The sequence below is a fragment of the Danio rerio genome, chromosome 13 (genome assembly GCF_052040795.2).
Source record: "Danio rerio strain M-AB ecotype USA chromosome 13, GRCz13ab, whole genome shotgun sequence".
Lineage (NCBI taxonomy): Eukaryota > Metazoa > Chordata > Actinopteri > Cypriniformes > Danionidae > Danio > Danio rerio.
In genome coordinates, this window is record NC_141033.1 from 25,988,490 (window position 1) to 26,011,648 (window position 23,159).

The 23,159-nt window shown below is 36.4% G+C and overlaps 1 protein-coding gene and 1 long non-coding RNA gene across 7 annotated transcripts in view; both read right to left on the reverse strand.

Annotated features, from left to right (window-relative positions):
• The window catches only part of prim2 (DNA primase subunit 2), a 126,744-nt gene that overhangs the window by 79,330 nt on the left and 24,255 nt on the right, over window positions 1-23,159 (reverse strand).
• Window positions 16,717-22,267, reverse strand: LOC147834200 (uncharacterized). Its single transcript, XR_015505965.1, has 2 exons — window positions 18,992-22,267; window positions 16,717-18,917 (listed from the first exon to the last, which is right to left on the reverse strand). It is a non-coding gene; the product is annotated as an uncharacterized LOC147834200 (long non-coding RNA).

A 23,159-nucleotide genomic window follows, 5' to 3' on the forward strand; every position in this document is an offset into this window, starting at 1 on the left:
GCGTGGTATCATAAGGAGAGATTTCCCTCAGAGGACACAGACTTCACATCTAATCTTAGGATAATCTGGGCTGTGAAGGACTCAACATGTTTTATTCTGCATTGTTCAAAAAACAGAGTATGCATTTAGAGGCCAGAGCCTTCATTGTACCACAATGATGCAATCAACCTTCGGCTGCAGCCTTAGAAGAGCGCAACCTCTGAATTGGAGCACAGCTAGAGGCTTCAAATTAAGGAAAATTTATTTAGTTTTCACTGTGTAAAAAGCATCAAAGCTTTCCTTAACGGCACACTACAATATACCATTTCATGCACCAAAATGAGCACACAATCCTGATACTTTTATAAACTCAGTGTATATTAATAAAAAACACATATCCCTTGACTGCTGTAATTTACAGTAATGTATAAACAAAAGCACAGCTGTTTGGCATTTATATTCACCCTGAAAATATATGTTGCATATTTAATAGCTTTTAAGGCTAATATTGCTGCATTTACATTAGCTGTTTGTTGCATCATAGAGCTAAGGGAATGAATTGTTTATATTAAAGACTCTCTGTATATAGAAAAGAACTGATGGCACTAAGAATCTCTTATGAAGCAAAAACACTCAATTTTTATACATGAATGCATATCACTTACTCTACCTTCTGTGTAAAGTGTCGGTCATAGATAATCAATGCGTGAATAATTATGCAAAGCGTCTTTTCATAGAATAAGGACAAGCAGTCTCATATTTCGTGAATAATTATGAGATACTGATGAATCATCAATTGCTGTGGTCACTTGCCACCTTACAAACTATTATGACAACAAGATGTAGATTTTAAAGATTTTAGGTGAAGTTGGTCATAAAAAAGACTGAATTAACCAGCTCCTTCAAAAATTAAGTTAATGGAGGCTAGCATTGTTTGTCGTGAGCTTTGTTCACACTGCGAGGCTTAGTACTCAAATCAGATTTTTTCTCAGATCTGATTTTTTTTTTGATAGCTGTTCACTATGTTGTTTTAAATGTGGCCAAAATCGGATTAACAGTGTAAATAGATCATGGTTCCAAAGTGAGCCACATTCGCGAAAGTACAACTATGCACAGCACAGAATGTCTAATAATGCACACATTGATCCGAAGTGAATAAAGCAAGTTGTCTGATTATGTTCAATAAGACTTTTGACTTTTTCAAGGACAACAGTTCTGTTTATGAACTGTAAATTGCTGTTTTGGTAGTACTAATGTGCATATCAGTGTTTGAAACCTTAAATATGTGCTTTGTAATGTCAAATGTCATTTATGACAAGTTCGATGAGCATCTCTCTGACCACCAGTGTGTAGTGAACTTAAGGATTATTGAGCAGCTGCAGATTTAACTGTGAATGCAGGGCTCACATCTGATGTTAAACTTTATATTGTTTTCATAGTCTGATAACATAGCCTAATGTTAATTCATTTAAATTTGTTATGAACAACATAAGCTCCAGTCAAATATCATCAAAAGTAAAACTAAAACATTGCCCATTGGCATATTGAAAGATTTTGTCTTTTACATTAAAATAATTTGGTTTTGATAATGTATTAATTTGTTAATTATTAATTTTATTTAGGCCTGTGTATTTTATTTTTTAATATAGATTTTCATAATGGTGGTATTTTTAACGAACAATCATTGGATCCTTGGATACAGATCAATGGTTAATGTTTGTTTAAGGAGGAGTTGTCATACAAAAAAATATTCAAAATGAACAACCTTCAATTTTTGGGCTACAGTATTTGCCCTGTGTGCTGTTCCGCTGGGGAGTAGAGGATGTTTGTAGCATGAACCAGTATCATGATCATTAATTCCTATTACCATTTACACTGCAGTCGGATTGCAAAACATCAGATCTGTATCTTATTTAATACCACATATGAAAGTGGCATAAATCAGAATTAAAAAGATCAGATTCCATGCAGTTTGGGTTGTTTACACAAAAACAGATCCGAGTCACATAAAAAATAAATAAATCAGATTTGGGTCACATTTGCATGCAGTGTACAGGGTTTTTTGCAGGCTTTATTAGGTTCAATTTAAGATATTTTAAAACCATTTTAAGACCATTAAGTATAAAATATAAGACTTGCTCAGGGTTAAAGACTAAGGATTTTTTCTATTGGCCTACAATTATCATGAGGAATTGTGTATTTGTTTTTAGTTTTTTCCCCCCCTCTGATTAGGGAATTTAATTTGGAGAATTTGCTGTAAAAAAAAATATAAAACAGTTGTGAACTGTTGTGAACTGCCTCTCTTTGCAATAAAAAAAAAACTTAAAATATAAAAAAAAAAAAAAGTTTTATCGAGACATATTGTAGGCCATTGGAAGGATGTCAGCCTGAGTGAGTAGCTTTACTTGAACAAAGCAAATGTAAGACCTGTTTAAAATGATTCAAGACCTACAACACAACATTTCAGTGTATGTAAGAATTTAGGCTTAATCTTAAGACCCAGAGTGTAAACATACCTCAGAAAATGCAGTTTAGTTTCGTGACTATTTAAAGCTGCAATTACCCTGCAGATCTTGATGATCAATACCGATTTTGTGACTGTATCTGATTTTTTTGATGACCCGCTAACATAATCTTTTTTCTTTTAATCTAGCCTTTTTTAAACCTTTAGGCATTTTAATGTAATGGTCATGGTGTGATTTATGCACATGACATATGCCACAGTTTTATTAGTTTATATTGGTTACATGGCAGATGTTGCGCTCTCTCCCTAATATTAACATGCTTGAATACTTGTGCCTTATACTTGTACCTGACAACATGAAAGCTTTTTTAGTCCTCGTGTATGATATTTAAGGTTTACAACACAGCTGATGTCACTTCCGAAACAAAAGTGTCAGAGTTGATGTAATTCGCTATGGTTTTTAAAGATGTCTGACTCACATTGACAGGTGAAAATCTGATTTAAACCTGAAACCTGAAATCTGAAAACCTGCTTACACAGCAGATAGGAGGGTACAGATCAGATTCATATCGGATGAATTTCCACATATGAACAAGGCCAGAATCTGACTTGAGTAAATCAGAATCCATGTGATTTTTTTCCTGCTAACACGTAAACGTACCTGATCTGTGCCACTTGGGAAAAAACAAAAAAATAAATAATTCAGAATTGAGTCACTTGAACCTTGCAGTGTAAATGCAGCCTAATAGTTTGACTGCAGTAAGTTTGCAATACTTTCAAAACTATTATAAAGGTGATTTTTCAAATTGAGGAATACATTTGCATAGTATCTGCATAAATAGTAAAGCTCTGAGAATGGCCCAAAATACAGTACATCATGATCATAAGAGATTTTTCGGCAAATATATCAAAAATTTATAACCTCAGATTCTCAAGCATTACATTAGATGCAGCAAAATTGCCCAGCAAGCCAAAAGCCTACTACTGTGCAGCAGCTTCAGATCTCAAAATATCTGAACTTTGAAATGTTTAGAAAAGAAGTAGTAAGCCATCCTGAAAGCAACAGACTGCACGGTGATATGAAATACAGCTTAATGCGGGGTCTGGAGAGCTCACTCATAACTGTCAAGCTCTAACAGCATTTGGATGGCAATGTTTTGCTTTAAGGACTGACAGGTGAGCTGAGAACATTGCCCTTTGCTTCTCCGTTGTGGCACAAAAGCCTGAGGAATAAAACCTACACAAACACTGAAACTCAAATTGACTGCAAAGCCGGACTATTAAAACACTCTTGTTTTAAGCATTACTTTACAATTAGGTTCATTAAATGCGTTGGCTTAAATGAGCGGGGAATCGCTTAACCCAAAAGGCAAGCTTCAAAATTACGAGCGGTATATCTTAATAAGGTTCGCAGGGTCCTTGAGAAAGACGCAGACATAATTCAGCTGTAACCTTGGTGACCAGCATCACACCTGCTGTGTAAGCACAATAATCTTAAGCACTTTCTACACCATATCTGTGCTGACTTCAAGAGCCTTTCACAAGCTGATTGATTGAAAACACTGGCTTCTCTTGTTAGCGTTACAGCAAAATGTCATTCGATGCAAATTCACCGGAGCTCAGGGACAGTGGCAGAGTTGCAGAGTTGGCGTTAAAACTTGGCAGACGGCAGAGCCGACTGACTGCTGTGAATTGATGCATGCTGCAGGATCATTTACTATCCTTTGGTCCGCATAGATCACTGACTGTCTTTCCAAAAAGGGATCCAAAGTATTTCAATACAAAAGATACTGTCGGCACTTCAAGGATTTTACGGCGCATACCTTTCTGTGAGGTGACCAGCGCTGCCATCTGGACACTTACTTTATTCATATGTTAACATGACGAAACCTATGATTTTGTCTATGAACGGTGCCACGCTGAACACCTGCCATCACCCAAGACGCTTTCAAACATTTAAAGGGAATTTATATATATATATATATATATATATATATATATATATATATATATATATATATATATATATATATATATATAAAAATTATACTCACAGGCCACTTTATTAAGCACACCTGTCCAACTGCTCAGTAACGCAAATTTCTAATCTGCCAATCACATGGCAGCAACTCACAGGGTATCTGCACATTTTTTAAAAGGAAATTTTATACCTTTTAAGACCTTTTTAAGTCCTCTAAAATTAAAATTTAAGACTTTACCTATACAAAAAAAACTGGAAAATGTTCAGTGTATCAACACAGAATGATGTGGTGAAGCATTAGCGTGGCACAACTCACCAGAGCCACGCTCAAGACAGGTCAAAGGGAGGCAAAAACTTTTATGCCGAGTGCTGATTGACCTTACAACCTTGACAACACGGTACCGGTCTCGTAAGTTGACCAACGTCTTAAGTGCAAGTCTAAGTCTTCGTTGCTGCATTCATGGACTCATCGAACATTATGATGAAAGCGTCCTTGTTTGCTCTTGAAATTAGTTTCTTCTTTAGGTATGGGGCAACTCCAAATCGTGCTAAATATACTGTTTTGTCTCTTCCACATGTGAACATACTCGCACACTCTGAGTCAGGGAACATTGCTTGAAAAACTAGGTGGATGTCCTCATTTGAGGTGTACGAGTGGTGGCAGTTTACGCTTTGAAATACCCACAGTATTTCGGCCTTAAATGTAACTATATTCGCAAAGCTGCTGAAGGCACTGCTTGAAGTGGACGGCCTTGTGGAAGGCTGAGGTCGAAGTGCTCGATGAGAACATACTTATGAGCAAACTACTTGCCTGCGACTATACATGAATCGAGCACTTTGCGGCCCATTGTCCCCAGTTTTATAGTCTTTTTAGATAAAGCACACCTCCCTTCGTGATTACAGGCTGTTTTCTTTAGCCACCCCCGATACTTTTCGTCCTCCAACCAATTGTCATCAAACAAACATTTGCCCATGCTTGCGATTTCGCAAAATGCCGTGGTTGCGAAGTATCAACGCAATGCATTCATCAATCACTTACTCGTATATCACCTATGGAATGATGCAGGTTGCACCCACGAAGTGCTGCCCCCAAATGTTGCGCTGGTCAAATAGTGGTTAAAAAAATATAATAAAAAATAAAAAAGACGAGTCGGACGTGAAATTTAAGATCCCACATGAAATTTAAGATTATGGAAAATTACAGAATTCAAGACATTTTCAGACCTTAAAAATCCAAAATTTTATTTAAGACATTTCAAGACTTTAAGGACCCGCGGGGACCCTGACTCAACGCATTTAAGCATGTAGACATGGTCAAGATGATCTGCTGCAGAACTGCAAACCGAGCATCAGAATGGGAAAGAAAGGTGATATAAGTGACTTTGAACGTGGCATTATTATTGGGGCCAGACGGGCTGGTCTGAATATTTCAGAAACTGCTGATCTACTAGGATTTCCACACACAACCATATCTAGGGTTTACAGAGAGTGGTCTGAAAAAGAGATATATCCAGTTAGTGGCCGTTCTGTGGGCAAAAATGCCTTGTTGATGCCAGAGGTCAAAGGAGAATAGCCAGACTGGTTCAGGCTGATAGAAAAGCAACAGTCACTCAAATAACCACTCCTTACAACTGAGGTATGCAGAAGAGCATCTCTGAACGCACAACATGTCCAACCTTGAGGCGGATGGGCTACAGAAGCAGAAGACCATACCAGGTGCCTCTTCCATCAGCTAAAAACAGAATACTGAGGCTACAATTCACACAGGCTCACCAAAATTGGACAATAGAAGATTGGAAGAAAGTCGTCTAGTCTGATGAGTCTCGATTTCTGCTGCGACATTCGGACGCTAGGGTCAGAATTTGGTGTCAACAACATGATAGCATGGATCCATCCTGCCTTGTGTCAATGGTTTAGACTGATGGTGGTGATGTAATAGTGTGAGGGATATTTCCTTGGCACACTGGGCCCATTAGAACCAACTGAGCATTGTGTCAACACCACAGCCTACCCGAGTATTGTTGCTGACCATGTCCATCTCTTTATGAACACAGTGTATCCATCTTCTGATGGCTACTTCTGGCAGGATAACACACCATGTCATAATGCGTAAATCATCTCAGACTGGTTTCTTGAACATGACAATGAGTTCACTGTACTCAAATAGCCTCCAGTGTCACGAGATCTCAATCCAATAGAGCACCTTTGGGATGTGGTGGAACGGGGGATGTGCATCATGGATGTGCAGCCGACAAATCCACAGCAACTGCGTAATGCTAACATGACAATATGGATCAAAATCTCTGATCAATATTTCCAGTACCTTGTTGAATCTATGCCACAAAGGATTAAGGCAGTTATGAAGGCAGAAGGGGTCCAAACTGGTACTAGTAAGGTGTACCTAATAAAGTGGCCGCTAAGTGAAAAAAAGCCAATCACTCTAAGAAAAATTTGTTTTACATAAGCAAGAAATATTGATATAAAAAAATCAACTTTACGCACTTGTGTTTTTATATTAATAACACTTTTTCCATTTCTTTTTGTAATTTTTTTTTAATACAAAAATTTCTGATTGACAAGATCACATAGTTAGCAATAACATGATAAAAACATTTCAAGATTAGTCAAGACATTTCCCATGAACCCCAGTAATCACTGTACTCTGCACTGCAATAAAATCAAGCCTCTCCTTCAGTTACTACATTTGACCTCTTGGACACCTTATTTTAGCCATTTTAAATTCATGCTGAACCCAGAGAGCCTCACATCACTCACTGTACTACACCAGTGCCAGGAAAGATACGGACAAGGCTGTATTTTTTGCACACATTGGCATATACTGTAGAGTTTGTACTGAGTTGAGTTAGTACATTTATCTAACATCATCATATTCTGTCTTTAAACATATTCAATGTGATATGAAAAGCAAACAGCGATCCAACTCCAGTGCAGTTCAGTGACTGTGTGTGTGAGCAGGGCCATGAGGAACTTGAGGGATGAACAGACAGAGCAAACTCAAAGGTTATGTCTCACTGGAGGTCAATTTTACATTTCCCATGATGTCTGTCTGACATGTTCACTTAAGTAAAGAAGACATAAAAGCAGAAATCAGACAGGCTGTAGTAACAGCAGTGGATCGAAGCCTTTTTTATTTTTATTTTTACCAATTGTATACATTTATAATTAAGGTATTATTTTAAAAATCATTTCTGAGGGGATAACATCATTCTTCTGCCATTCTATTAAATGACAGGTACCATGACTTGGATTCATTTGAATAAAGAAACTATTTTGTCTCCAAATCCAAAATAAGTTAATATAGTTTGCAGAAAGGTGTTCCAATTTCACACAAGTCCTACTCTGCTAAACAGTTCAGCCTAGTTTATCCTGTGTCGAGTGATTGCCATGACCCATGGCGCATGCCTTGCGCTTTGCCGTGCATTTATACTTCTATGCGCTGTTTGTGTTGCTCTGCAATAGCACTTCTGAAATGCTAGCTGACAGTAGGTTTTTATGTTCTTTTTATGTTTTATGTTTTCTGAAAGCTACCTTAAATGTACAAGTGGCTCAAACTCACTTATCTTGAGGAGGGAACCAGCGGACGTGCAACAACTTTAATCATGAGGTTAAACATAAAACCACAGTTTCCATCCGGAGCTCCTTCACGGGACTCAACACTTGTAAACCCTTGCTCCAAAGGGTTCACGCAGCTCTCGGTTCTGCCCAAACTCATCAGCGATACCAAGCCGACCGATCACATAGCTTGTGCTACGCATCATTGCAACATTTTTTGAGAGGTGCGCATCAGTTTCGGCGACAGCCACGGCTGGGGCTATGCAACCATGCAAAGGTTTCGCCAGAGCATACACATGCGCTTGACGCAAAAGTATAAACCAACCGGATTTATTTCTGTTTCTGGGCTGTTTTTTTTTTTAAGTTTAACCGGGAATTGGCGATGCTGTTTTCTTTTGTTTTACTTTGTGGGCCTGATTTGACACAGGGTGTAGTCAAGGAAACTTAGGCATTTACAGCAAGCCCGCACCTACTGGGCTGTAAAACCACCTCTGTGATATTGTGTCTCGAGGTGATGACGTTGCTTAAATTGAGGCAGGTTTGGGCCTGCTGTAAACATTCAAGTTCCCTTGACTCCACCCCTTGTCAAATCAGGCCCACAAAGTGAAAACAGCAATCGTAAACTCAAGGTATATTTAAATATTTGCAAATATTTTGTTGCTCTGCTTGATTTTATTTGCAGTTCATTTTTTGTTTGCAAATTTTATTATTTTCCCCCAAGACTTAATTTTCTCTTTGCAGTTCTTTATTTTTGTTAGCAAAATAAATTTTTATTTCTCAAAAATAAATTTTTGCTTTGCGATTTTTGGAGAGTTGCATTTATTTATTTTTTGCTCAAATACTTAACTTTTTGTCTGCAAAACTTAAACTTGCTTTATTTTGCAAGTATTTATGGCCCAAAATTGACTCCACAGATTATGATTGAAAGCCATCACAAAACCCTTGATGTCTTCCATTGGTAACGGCTTACAAACAATAAATCAAATCAGACTAGTGAATTTATGGTGGTTATTTGTACATTTTACTTTCATTTTATTAGTCTAACACTTACAGTGCCACATAAATAAATCAAAAGTCTCCCCGAGCAGGCTTTAGGACCTGGGGGAGGCTGATAAATGATGAATGAAGGATCTTGTACATGGGACGAGTCACTGGCATACTCAATTTTAAGGCTCCAATACAAAACCGTGAATCTAAATCATCACACAGGCAACAGTTAATAAAATTCCCATGGTTTATTTTGAAACCGAAGTGAAATATAGAGGATCTATACAATTCTCTTTAATGCTATTGCCGAGGCTGGATCAATGCCTTGAGTGTAAAAATAAATAAAGTAAATTGTATAACTATCCAATCATCAACAACTGCAAATGCATCTTTAAGTGCACCGCTGAAAATTGAATAACATCAAGCATGTAGATGTAGAGTCAAAGCAGAAATAAATATGCTAATAAAAGTTGCAAATACAATTACCCGTCCATACTTGAGCTATAATCTGATGCTGTAACAGATGTCTGAGACTTTGTGCAATAAGATAGTTTGAGAGCCCCTCTAAATACTGTCACAGCATACTAAGAGACCATGCCTTTAATATTTAAACGTCAATGCTTCCCCCTCAAATAATTACAACCCTAAAATATTTATATTCAAGAGCCTTTCAGAAGCCCTGGCTTTTTGTGAGAGGAAAATTGGAAAATTGAAGCGACAACCGCGTTTCACAAGTGGGCGGTGTTGAGAGCCACACAGTGTGTGAAGCGTTTCTTCTTGGAAATGTTTCACTGCCACAAAAGGAGAGAGACTTTAAGCTGTACTTTTGCTTCCTTTTTTCCCTCATTTTTAAATGATCAGACATGTCACATTAGGATCATCTCAAGACTTATAAATTATTAGTATAAAATACATGTAATATTAGTCATCAGATACATTAGATAAGGATCTTGTGCCATTTTATTATAGAGCTCAACAATACTGGCTAAACTGAGAATCCAGTTATTTTGCATTAAATATTATTTGCAAAAGATAATAAGCTTATCCTATGATTATGACAAATAAATAAAAAGAAAGAAGCAAGAAGGTCACTGGTTTGAACCCCAGGCTGGGTCAGTTGGCGTTTATGTGTATATGTGCATGTTCTAGCCATGACTTAAATGAACTTGTTATATTTTCAATGATTTATTCAATGACTGATAATAATCTTAAAAGCAATAATAAATAAAAAAAAAAACACTTGAAAATAATTTGATAAAGTTACCAAGACTGCAATTCATTACAAATTGCAAATCATTAAAACTGATTCACTGAAGTGTTTGCAGCACGAGTTTTCTCCACTGCGTCTATCATGGATCAGCAGTGATATTCACGCATTATAGACTGTAACTGCGGCCGTTTTTCTGTATCTGCATCACTCATCTGTGAATAACGCCAGAGCCACACTAACCACTACAGCCAATCGCAGCCTTTTCTGTTGAGTGCAGGAACACAATGACCAATACCAGGTGTTTAAGAACTTACTCAACAATGCTCAAAAAGAAAGCAGCATAATATTTACATTAGTCTATAACTGTTCATGTTGTTGTGTGCATGTACTTGAGTTTACCTCAGTACATTTATCTGCTTGTATTAAAGGACAAAGTTGTATTACAAATAATATAAAATGGATTTATAAATTATACAATTTAATACAAGAATTCTTGCGCTGTGAAGAAAAATCTAAAATTGTGTATGGAACGCATTGTTAATGCACCGGAAATGTCATGAAGTTAGTATGAAAAAAGTAATGCAATCTAAATGTAAAGGTTTGAAGGTTTAATATATCTATATATAAGATAAGAACATATAATTTATTAAATTAAATTTAAAATACTGTAGTTATTTTCTTAATTTGTTATGATAACTGACCACATTATTGGTAAAAAATGGTTTCAAATAAACAGTAGCATAGTGTAGTGACTTTGTGGTTGCTTGGTCTTTTTTGGTGCTATTAAAACTACAACATCAAACCTGGAACTCTTCACACATTTTGAATCACAATTTTGATCAGATAAATCGCAATAAGTTTCTCTCCAAATTGTGCAGCCCTATTACACAGCGTAATTTTTACTCATTCTAAAAATACTTCAGTAAAGAACATTATGTAAATCTTATAAAAGTTTTTAAGAACGTTAAAGGTTCAAGAATGTTATAGGAACTTTGGAAGCATATTATAAAATATTGGACATCAATTAACATACTTTACTGCAATATCAATAAGACCCAAAGACCACTCAATAAATAAGCTTTCCTTCTGCATAAACTGTAGGACATGAGGGAGGCTTAGGCGCAATATTGTACTGAGTTTAAAGAGTCCCTATTACGGGTTAATTAAAATGAGCTTCCATGCAGTGTGCAACACAGCTGTAAATGAAGTCAAATATCCTGCTAAGGATTGAATCTGAAAGTGCACCATGTTTAAAACTATTGATTAATCTATAAAATAGTCGACTAGAATAGTCGAGTGGTTTAAAATAGTTTTCTCTAGCTTGTAAAATATGTATTTAATTGAGTTTTGTTACTTGCAACCACTCCACATGGTTTGCACTGTAACTGGTTAACTCGTTATATTCTCACATCGTGTCTAAAACCCCGTTGAAAATGTGACACATGCCACATGTTTGTGAGCTCGCGATCCACTGCCGTTTGTCATTGCTATGGCTAGCATCAGCTGTTCCTAACTTCCTACACACGTGTGGCGGGCAAGTTACAAAATAGTTTAGCTTTTGCCACTGTGTGCATTAATACTGAATGTGTGTTATGGTTAAGAATAGAGCAATATGCTGGTGTTAAACTGCATTGCATTAATGCACGCCTGCATTGAGCTCACACATACACTCTGCACTCTGACTACTTCAAAATTCTTGATAAGTTGTGGTGGGCATTTCTGTCTCACGCTGAACATAGTCGACCAATCGCGATAGACTGGGCCATCAGACCAATCAGCACAGATTAGCATTGCGCTAAGGAGGGGTTTGGGAATAAATTAAATCGCTGAACGAATCATATGAGAGTCGTTGGGATAATTAGGTAAAATGCACATTATAAGCAATGAAAGTGTTTTTTGTGATCAACGTTTTATTGACTTTAGATTCACAAATAAAAAATATTCAAACAAACAGGAAAGGGGGAGCAACAGACATAAACAATTTTCAATCTGAAATAAGAGAAGAAGAAAAAAATACCTTTACATGGTCATTTCTTTATATTGTCCAAAAACAATGAGTGTTTTTGACCTTGCATGTATATCAGCCTGTTGCTGGAGATCCCAAAAACCACAATATGACCATTTTCAATGCATAATAAAGGCTTTTTAATAGAGCAAATAATGATTTACGCTTATGATTGAAAGCCATCACAAAACCCTTGATTTGACCCATTTGTAACAGCTTGCAAACAATAAATCAAACCAGACTTGTGAATTTATGGCAGTTATTCGTCCATTCTACTCTATTTTTATTAGTTCAATGCTTTCAATGCCACATAAATAAATCAAAAGTATCCCTGAGCAGGCTTTAGGACCTGGGGGAGGCTGGTAAATGATGACTGATGGGTCTTGTACATGGGACGAGTCACTGGCATACTCAATTTTAAGGCGCCAATACAAAACCGTGAATCTAAATCATCACACAGGCAACAGTTCACTTCACGAATAATCACAGTGATAGCATGATCACATTGCTAGCAGTCTTTGCACACATTTGAGTTATCGCAGGCACATAAAAAAACATGTCAACTTAATAGCAATGCATACAAGCACAATCTGTCATTGAGCCGATGATGATGATATGTACATTTCAAGCCATCATCGGCCAATTTATCAGATGTTACGATAATATCATGCATCCCTGCAGGGAAACCATTGAGCCCAATAAAGAACCACATGAACACATGACAAATGCTCTCTCTGGATCTGTGGCATCATGAAAACAGATCTGAACGTCAGATGTGATTGTTCTTGTCAACGGTTTAACAAACAGCTGAATCAATGCTTTTTAGAAGTCTGCATAATAGAGATTGTGATCTTTCAATATCTATTCAGGAGCTGCCTCTTTGATTTAAAACACATTGTTCAGCATATTATTGGCACAAACATAAAATAGGTAGACAGGTCATTATTCATCCATTTGATAAATCCAATCAACCCTTTTCACAAGATGATTGTGACGCTTTAACGGTCATCAGCATTTTAAAATTAATGGAAGCTTTTAATATTTATATATATGTTTTCTGTACATACATTAGGGGTGTGAACCTACACGGGTCTCATGGTTTGGTTTGGTTATAATTATCATGCCATCGATTCTGTTTAATTCAAAGTCTTGCTGGATCAAGGTGAATTGGTGATGCTTTTCTAGAAACAGTTTGATAATTTACTTAGCAACACAGTAATTCTTGTACTTAAAAGTATAATTAATAAATATTTATATATTATTTGTGATACAAATTTTTTCTTTAAAATAAGCAATAAGATATGTACTTTACCTTTAATTTTACCTTCTCAAAGAAAACACTTTTTGAATGTTTCAAAGAAAACTAAAGCACATGCACAGAACAACATAAACATTTAAAGCAAATTAACTAAAGTAAATATTATCCCGCTTGCTTTTTGAGCGTTGTTGTGCGAGTTCTCAAACACCTATGACTGATCACGTGCTCAACAGAAAAGGCTGCGACTTGCTTTAACGGTCAGTGGGACAAACATGGACACTGATGTTAAACGGGCACGTTTAGCTAGATTCTGATGCCTTTCTCAGTCAGTGAAAGACTGTCCAGCAAACTCACAAGCAGTGAATTGTGCACAGTTATCTGCTTTTTTAAGTAGTTTGAGCATTTTAATCACTCGCGGTCACCTCCCTCAACATAGTAGACTAATGCCATATAACCTGTATATAATACTAGGGGTGTCACGATTTCGATTTTTAATTGAAATCGATAGAAATTTATGCTCAATTTCGATTATCGAATCAAAAAATAGAATCGTCGATGCTGCCACGCCCCCATGTCACGTCAGCTTGGCTTGCCAAGCGGGAAAAAACAGGCTTGTTGAAGCGCTTGTTGAACTGCAGATACAGGTGTGTAAGCATTTTGGATTTCCAGTGAGTTATGTTGACAATGTTCGTGTTGTCGACAAAAAAAAAACACAGTTTTGCAAGCTTTGCTATGTACGTATTAGGGTTCGTCCGATAGACAACACCGGCATCGCGATCCTCCGCCCGCCCCCGTTGCAAATCCGCTCGCGAAAAGTACACACTCAGGTCCTGTTTACACTGTCTTTGTTTCTAAATGGCATTTTAGAACGACAACGATTTGACATTGACAGTGGCGTGTAGCATTTCTGAGCAGCCCTCCTTCCTCTCTACCTCTGACACACACAGACGCACACACACAGCCATGGGCTCGAGACAGCGGGTTCAGGCAGTCAGAGGATCAGTAGACTGCTTCAATCTTTCACTCACTTGTACTTGTACATTTTAGCGAACACCTCAGATACTGTTGGCTGGTTCCTGTTGGTTGTGTGTCTTTTTACCGACGCCATTATAACGACACAGATCACTGCCTGTTCACGAGTCCCACAAAAAGTGATTGACAGGTGGTAATTATTTGTGTATCTTGCGTTTATTCATTTACTCTATGATTTGTTTATGGGTAAAACAAAGACCACGCAGGTCAGGTAGTTTAAACGGTAGGCTACAAATAATTAAATGGTCATTAATTAATTAATTATTCATAATCGAAAATCGAATCGAACCTTTAGAATCGAAAATGTAATCGAATCGAGGATTTGGAGGATCGTGACACCCTTATATAATACATAACTGTTTATGATTATTAGTGAACCAATAGCGAATTTGCAGTGTCTACATATCAGTGCAAAGAAACAATTAATTTTGACACCCCTAATATACATTTAAAAAGCTTTACTTTGTATTTTATTAAATTTGCATCTAATTACAAAATAAATGAATAAATAAATGATGTAAGGTGATGTTTTGTAATGCAGCATCTAAAAGGCAAGACAGTAAGTTTTTTTTTTTTATTGTTGTATTCATTTTCCTTTGGCCAGCTATGGGTTGTTTTCACATGACGTCATTGATAAGGCCAGAGACTCCAAAATATTCGTCTTGTTTTGCAATAATCAAAGTCTTAACTGCCGTTTTGGTGGAATAAACAACCGTAACATTAATGTCTATATGTGCAGCAGTGATAAATATTTGTTGCTTGTAAGTTCATCGACAGAACAAAAAAGAAATGCAACACTTGCGATAAAACTAGACTGTGATTATTGTGGAGCACTTTTCCCCCTTACAAAACTAAACAAATAATAATGTAGGCTATGCATCCACACTTTTGTATGCTTTCATCTGTTATTTTGTGATGTCTGGAAGATATCTGCATGGGGAAAAGCTATAGTAATAATAGCTTTTACACAATGAGTATGGATCATGACCTTTCAGGACAGTAAGTTTGACATTGTTCCGTCTTCTGGATGCTGCTATCAGCCTCAGAAATTTTTCTGAAAGCCTTAACACCATCATCAGATTTTTATTTTATTATTTGGCCAAATTGAAATGCAAAATAACTTATCCGTTATAGCGTCCCATTTACGGCACTCTAAGTTTACTCCGCTGGGAAACACAGAAATCTGAAAAGGATCCATGTAACATGAATTTTTTACTGCCATGTGACACATTCCAAATTACTCTATTTCACAATTAATTAACAGTTAGCTTACAAGCAAAAAGAAATCACACTAATAAGATCCTGTTTTCATGTAATATCTGTGATAAGCAAACTGACAACTGTGTGTGAAACCAGACATTTATAAAAAGATTATTGCTTTTGTACTGTAGAACGATTTCTATGAAACATGCCTAAATGCCCTCAAGACTATTCCCTAAAGATAGAAAGTATTTAAAGCCTCCCTGTTCTGCATTTAAGCAGGAGACAGGACTACAAGACTGAAGACAAGACTACAAGAAGAGCTTTGATAAATGCACAGTGCGCTCACATCATTACATCCCAGGCAAGACTTGCCGACAAGGAACCCAAATCAATCTTGTTATCTGGATCCCACGAGGAGGTCATCTCTCCCCTCCCGCATTCATCAGGACAGAGTGGGAGAGATCTCCAGTCTGGCATTACACATTCATAAATCAACAGAGGATCACTGGACTGCGAACTTGTGGGTAGGACGTCTAGAGCAGGGGTCTCCAACCTTATTTCGTATGCGAGCTACTTTTTACAAACTGCAATTGGCCGAGAGCTACTCATGTCACAGTTTCTGAATCTTTCAAATTGATTATACATCATATATGATGGATCATAAATCTCAAATTAACCAAAAACTGTTACACATCCCTGATATTTTATATTATACAGTTCTTCGTATAATAGAATACCATAGTTGTCAGCACAAAAATATAGTCGTATACACATTTAATGTATAATAAGTAGGGCTGTCAATCGATTTAAAAAAATTAACTAATTAGTCACTTTTTTGCAGTTAATTGTGATAAATTATTTAATAGGCTGAAACTTGTAACTTTGGCTATTCAAATGTAAAAATAATGTAAACGCAAGACAAAACTATTTAAATTCAAAAATTAATTGTTTATTAGAATTTTTGTTAAACTTGTAACACAGATTTCTTCATGTAAACAACATATATTAAACCATCAAGATCCTCGTTTGACAGCCATATTTAATACAGAAATAAAGACACAGGCATGTTAATGCCATTTGAATTTCAAAACAATCAATGCCAATATAGAAAAAAAATTATTTCCATGTTGGATTCTAAGTGGACTACAAAAAAAAGCCAAAATACAGGCATTGCAAATATAGAAATTGGAAAATTATAATAATAAAGTATTGAATACAAACAATTGCACTCAGTTTTTTTTTATTTTTTACTTTAAAAAACAAACAGGCATTTTCAACTTCCACTGTTAAACATATTTAACATTATATAAAAGCAGCATATAATAAACAAAACAATACAAAATAATAATAATAATAATTCCGTTGGTCCTTCTAAATATAATCACGCGTCTTATTTGTCCACAATAACAGATCACATGAACTATTTAGTTTACATTTTCCCTTTCAAGGGTAAATCTGCAATTTTCTATGAACCCAAAAGGTCAATGAAAAAATTATGTTTTCTTCTATTTTCTTGCCTCTTTAATCTTTGGCCACAGCATCTCTTGTGCCATTTTGTCCTCTTTAGAAAGGTCCTCTGCAAATTGAATACCAGCCTGCTTACATACTTTCGCATTCTTTGGAGAGCTTCCGGTTTTCATTTCTGCATTCCCATTTAAAAATTGGATGATGACTTGCTTCGTACGACTCTGCTCTTTCTTACCGATATGATGAACACGGTCCACTATATCATACATATTCCATGGTACTTCCGGTGCAATTTTTGATAGAAGAGAAATCACTGTTGCCATTAGATCTTCGCTTTCTTTTTCTATTAAGACTCTGATAAGCAAGTTCCATCTCCTTTTGTATCTTTCCTGTTCGTTGCATTTTTCCATCAGTGTCTTCACTTCATCGTGAAGTTTGCTAACTTCCTGTTCTAGATCAGTTATTTTATTTTTGTACTGTTACCTCTTCTCTCATCACCGCGATCAAACTTGAGTTTTCCTCCATTTTCCGGGAGAGGTCCTCTCCCGTTCTAAACCAAATCTTGTATAGCAAATAGAGCTGTACATGTTCTATATTATTTATATACATCATTCACTGTTGGCTTTTTATTGGAAAACTCCACTAAACATTAAAATGAATGTAAATTCCTTTGTCAGATATAATAAAGGCATCGAATAAACCAAATGAAAACGGAAGCTATAATTTTATAAACAATACAACCGAACAACACAATACAAGCAAAAAATAATAAACAATACAAGCGATGTTGCAGCAGCTGACATCAGTTGATGCATTAATACTGCGCAGTTTTTTGTACAAATTTGATGAATTGCAGGGTTGCGATGTGTAAATATCCTGTTGATATTTAGAAATCTTGCTGTATTTATCTTCTAAACGCATGAAGATTTCCTGTATGGTAAATCGTTATCTATGGTGTGTAGGCTATATTTTGGGTCCTGTTGATTGATTAATTAAAAATAAAAACCTTTCTAAAAATGTATGTGTTATTTATATGTTATTGTTCATATTTTACAAGTGTTATTTCTACCCCCTATGAAGATAACAAATACCAACAACCAAGTTTGGGGGGCGTGGTTGATTTTACATCAGGCGTTTGGTTGGAAGCTCGATTTCGCGGCTCCTCCTCTGGCTCCATCAGACAGTCCTTCTGCGCATGCCCAGGCTCCAATTTCAGCAGTCTTTTGCGAGAGTTTGTGCCCGTCAAGCAGGCGTTTTGCCCTCAAAGCGTTCAATGGGAAAAGGGGCTGTCGTGTTGTCCATATTTTTGTACAGTCATTGCTGTTACCTTGTAAAAACAAGATTTCTTTGTGTGTTGGAGTGCTTTATTGTGTATTATTTGGTGTAATGTAGCCACAGAGGAGCACTGATATTTAGGAAAAAATGACGGTGAAAAATAATCTTTACTTTATTTTGTGCATGATTTATCATCAAGGTTTATGCTAATTGTTTGCCTATTCCAGCCTCCTCCTGTCCTCAAATTCAAACCTCATGACATTGGTGCCAAAGCCCAGGAGGAATGAGGGATGAGTGACTAGAAGGTGTTCACTGCTCAGGGGGAATCACGCGGTTGAAGAGGTCAATCAGCAGGAAGGACTGAATGACACAGAGAGCATGCTAATTTTGTTCTATTGTTTGTGTTAATCTGCTATATTGTGATCATATCTATAGATTTCTAAATAATTAAAAAGTAAACAGCTCAGTTTACCACAAATATGACTTTTAAAACTAAATCTGAATTGAAATGTGTGGGATTCTTATCTGTGGTAGTTTTCGGACTGGATGAAATGGACTCAAATTTCTTTTGACACTTTAATAAAAGTTCTAAAGGGCAACATTTGTTTAGTTTTTGTAACTTTACAAAAAAAACTGTTTTCAATATTCAATAATATAAAAAGTTAATAAAAAAGTTCTTAGTTTGTCAAAAATTACTTTAAAGGTTCAGGAAACCCTGGAGAACTTTTTTTTATATTAACAGATATGTGTGTGTTGAGCATCAGTTAAGACAATGTTAGCACCTGTTAGCTTTAATTGTGGGGAAAACTGGATAATTTTGAGCTTTTGTCAGCTAATTTCAGCTTCCGGGTTTAAAATGATTTTTGGGGCGGGATCAAAATCGGCGACGTAGCGCAGTACTGCAAGTGCAATGATGACGCGTCGGTTTCTCATTATTATTCATAGCGGAGTTTTCTTATCCTATGAGAAGAGCCGGCTGCTTAATTATTCATGAGAGCACGTGCTTTCCGAAGGCAAGGTAGACCTGCCAGTTTCAAGCAAGCTGTGAGACACGGACTCACGGCATGCAGTAGCCGTTCATGAAGGCTCGTATGTGTTTGTTTCCATGATCCACTGGGTTTGTTGCATGTTTTTTCCCCGCGATCTTGTCAGGGCCGATCATACAGCAAAGCTGTGTGTGTGCTGCAAGCATTTTTATCAGGAGAGCAGTACGAGAATTAAAGTATGTCGGACGCTGACTTTTATCAGGGGTTAGTTCACATTAGACACATCGCCGTGCTGCTGTGTTTGCCTAAATCTTCCAGATTACCAACAGGGCTAATGGTTAAAATAGGCAGGTCAGGAGACCTGCTGCACTGAGTCTGCATTCAGATCTATAATTTAGACCCGGGGATCGAGGGAGAATCCTCATTTATAGTGTTTATATTAACACACTTATCTTTATAATGATAGAAATTGTGGTTATGTGTATATGAATTTACGAATAACAAATGTAGCAGGGCATTAAATCACTGTTCATTTCTTTGCATTTTAACTTTGTGAACTATAAACTTATGCGTCTCCTCACGGTTTGTGCCTCATTTTGTGAGCCAACTGTCAACAACAGGCGTTCGCTCCCCTTCTTCCCTGTTGGCCACGCCCACTTCTGCCCTATGCTTGCGGAGCTCCACGCCCATTTATCATGCATCTTTTGAAAAAATTCTGAAGAAGACTTTAACCGAAAGTGGGGGGTGTCATGGCCCTTTAAAGGGACAATTGACCCAAAAATAAATAAAAATGTTATTAAATATTCACCCTTATGTCATTCTAAACCACTGAAACTATCGCTAACCACTGAAGGCATACGGCCTGTTTTGAGAATGATTTTTGGTATTTTCCTGGACTTTGGATGCATCAGAATGCATCATTTGCTGTCTAAGAAAGCTTTCTAATTTTTGTATCCAAAATATTCTTATTTGTGTCTCTTTGGGTCTCAGGTTTTTAGACATTGGTGCTTGTAATGGCAGAATCTTAATTTTGGGTAAACTATCACTTTAAAGCAGGGGTCTCAAACTGCCAGCCCTATTGACGGCCATTTTGGGACAGCACATTTTAGCTCTTAAGTGGCTATTTAAAATACTCTGAATGTTTTATATTTTGTTACAGACATACAGTGTCATCTTGCAACTGTTTTGCAGTATGTGAAATGTTCCAAAAACTATTTTTAACTGTCCAAAATGGCCAAAAAAATGTTGTTTTTACTCTCTGATTGTCAAAGCAAAGTTCAAAAGAAATGTATGTTATACATGCATTAAAAACAGTCAGGAAAAAAAGTGTGTTATGTAAATTCGGACCACTTTTCTCTAAAAGTACATCACATCAAAAGATGATACTTAGGTTTTATTCTAATTAGGTTCCAATGAGCCCAAATAGCAATGTAATGTAAAAAAACACCTTGGGCCTTAAGAGGTTAACACATAAATGTGAATATATACATACTTTCCCCCTCTTTGTTGTAGTTTTACAAAAATGAAAGATATTGAAAAAGATAATTGCCAGTAAAGTCAAAGTTACCCAAACTGCATTCTGCTGTCTTACTATTAAACTTTTGGTAAGGCAACAATTGATTGGGACATAACAATAATAATTATCATTATGTCTATTATTAAATTGTAGTTTTTTTCAAAAAGCAATTTAAACTACCCCTTCATTATTTACAAGAAACAAAAATGAGGAGCTTTGACTGCATATACTCTGGGAAAGAATGTCTGAGTACATCAGTTACATTAGGTTTCCACTTTTTTTTCTTGTGCTTGAATATAATAAAAGACCCTCTTATGAATTGTCAGTCACTGAAATGGCCTCCGCCAACTTGAGTTTGAGACAGAGTTTTAAAGTAACAGAATTACTTATTTTTTTACATTTTATAAAAATAGTTTAATTCATAAAGTGAAACAAACTGTGCAAGAAGCAATGTACTATCTAGACCCATGGTTATTTATTCAGTTTTTTGTGTGTTTTTATTTTTTGTTCTTTTAAAGTGCCGCAGCCAATGACTTTATGAATAGACCGGTTTTAGAGAACAATACTTAACATAACATAGTTAACATTCAAAGCACATACAAACACCCACCCAACATTTCCAATCCATTCAATGTCTTTTGTGCATGCATAGTCACATATTTGTGCACGGTACTACAGATGCTGATTTGCACTGAAGGTTACATTCAAAATCATTAAAATGCATTCATCAATCCATTAACGGTCCTGTTATAATTTACTGCTTAATGCACTAGCAGACAGCATTTTCACATAGCTGCATATATCGTTAATTTATGTTCATTTACAAGCCAACTGATTAATTTCCGTGGGGGAATTTCATTAAAATACTTCACTTAATTAAGATACAGTTAAATATTGGTCTATTCAGAGCGAAACAGATCCTCATGACTCACTGGAGCGAATTGTTTTGCAAAAAAAAAAAAAAAAAAAGCCAATCCAAGCCAATCCCAGAGCTTTGTTGACTCAAGTTGTTATCAGAGTCGCTCCGCATTGATCAGATAATGAAGCGAGGAATGAATCAGCCCTTCGTCTGGACACACAACAGCCATGCTCGCCCATTAATCACCCAAGAGGACAAGGGGAAAAATAAACCTTCAACTGTTCGAGATGGCCTTTCAGTTACGGAAGGACCCAGCATGATTGAGAGTTTGCCATTGCCATGTTCTTCAGCATGTGTCCATCCATCCATCCATCTATCCATCAGCACCTCCACAGCTCTGGCTACACACATCAGCTACAGCCAAATGCCTGAAATTGGGCTCTAGACTGACAGCTTCAATTGAATTGTTGGCAGGCAGAGTGGAAGTGCTTGTGTTTTTCGACTCTACCTTGGTGACACTCAATTAGGTCAAGCTTTACTTTCTAAAAGCGCTTGATGCCTAGCGACAAGGCAATATTTCTCAACCCGGTGATAAAAGGAAACTTTTCACAAAATTAAACTGAAGAACCTCTAGTGTGGAAAAAAACTGATGATTTTTTTAATGCTATATACAAGCTTATCACCCCAATTGAGCTCCTACATACAGTACACACAATTGTTAGAAATGCACAGCAATATCAGGCAACTGTTACTTTTATTTTTTAGACAAAATTATTTAAAAAATGTAATCAGATCTAATATTGATGTAGATTATGTTGGGTAACAATTAACGCCAAAATATACAATAGGACTGTATTAATGTTAGTTAAATGTATTTAACTAATATTAACAAATAATGAACAGTACATTAGTTACAGGTTTTGTTATCTTTTTAAAAGTTCAGTATTATGTTAACCCACGGTGCATTAACTAGTGTTAACAAGCATGAAATGCTGCACTTGTATTGTTCGTTCTAAGTTCATTATAGTAAATACATTAAAGAGCCGCTATCATGGGTTTTTGAAAATGACCTTTCATGCAGTGTGCAACAGCTTTAAGTGAATGAAAACATCCATCTGATGTTTGAATCTGAAAGTGCACCTTGTTTAAAGATATAATTTTTTTTTAATAAAAGATTTGACTTTATTATTCATGATTCGTCCAGACCTTTTGTCTGTTTGTATTTACATCAACACGAAACAATACCAAATATGAAGTGACGGATCAGGTAAAACATGAACGTGCCATTCCCTTTAAACGCTAGGAGAGTGGTGGTGTGTATAGTACTAACCATGACTGAAGATGAGCGAACGTTCTTGTGCTTA